Source organism: Leguminivora glycinivorella, chromosome 18 (assembly GCF_023078275.1).
Source record: "Leguminivora glycinivorella isolate SPB_JAAS2020 chromosome 18, LegGlyc_1.1, whole genome shotgun sequence".
Classification (NCBI taxonomy): Eukaryota; Metazoa; Arthropoda; class Insecta; order Lepidoptera; family Tortricidae; genus Leguminivora; species Leguminivora glycinivorella.
Window position 1 is genome coordinate 12,719,744 of NC_062988.1, and position 1,226 is coordinate 12,720,969.

Here is a 1,226-nt window from a genome sequence, read left to right on the forward strand (position 1 = left end):
ATTGAGATGGTGACATGGTCAGACTGTTGATTACCTACTTAATAAAATGACTGCTTACAAATAAATGTGTTTCAATTATCCCTATGCACTGTTACAAGCCACCAACATTATTTTGTGCTTTAAAATTGTGAATAAGTAATATGTACAAATTGCTATATAATAGTAAAATAAATAATCATAGTATAAAATTTTAGCCAATTTTAGTAATTCTAAAAAAATGCGTTATATGCCAATTGATTGGTTAGAAATCCTTGTAGAGCTAGCAAGAAACTCAACGCAGAACTAATGACACAAACCTAAGTAACCCTCTTAGCAGGATACATAACTGCCGAAGGGAAAGCGAACCTGGATATCATAAAAAATCCACTTAAACAAACAACACAGAACTCCACTCTTCTCAACAGACGGAATATGAGACATTCAAGAGAAAAGAGCTCCTCTATGGTTCACGAAAAGGAATGACTCTTACGCAGCTCCCACAATTTTATTCATACGCATCTTACAAACACAACACATATTGTTTATGGAGAATGGAGTCTCCTCGTGGCCTGAAGTGAGGCAACATATCGTGGAGCTGGAGAGGAATATGTTGAGTTGCGTTTGAAGCAGTTCGGAGATAATGGAGACACAAGAAAACACGGTTCTGAGACTTGAATGAAATTATCTTGAGGCTTGCATCGCTTACAATAGTTGTTAGTTTAGTTGCATAAAAATATTAAATTATATTAAAATAATGATTTTGACATTTATGACGTTTAACTCACGTTTAACTTTTTGAATTAAACGAATGTTGCCACTACAAAAAATACTTTTTTTTTGGGATTTTATGGCTTGGATACGAGACCTTTATTTATTTATTCCTTAAATTAACATTAACAGCCTAGCTAAACATGTCAATCGTAAAGGAGGGTATAAACATGAATAATCCTGGTACACTTATATAGTGTGGCGGAACATAAAGTTTATGCCCAAACGGCCAAGTCACACCAACATTAACTATAATAATAATAAAGAAATCGCAATAAGGAATTTATCTAGATTTCATTACTTTTTAGAGATAAACATGCAGCTCCATCGAGACTTGGCTAGTTTTTTACAGAATGTTTTTGGTGGGATTGACGCTTACTGTATGCTTACTGTTTAAAATTGGTTTACTGGGCAGAAGGCATAATCGAAAAGAAAACGAAAATTTAATAAATAGCATGGCTTTCTTTATTAAAAAAAAA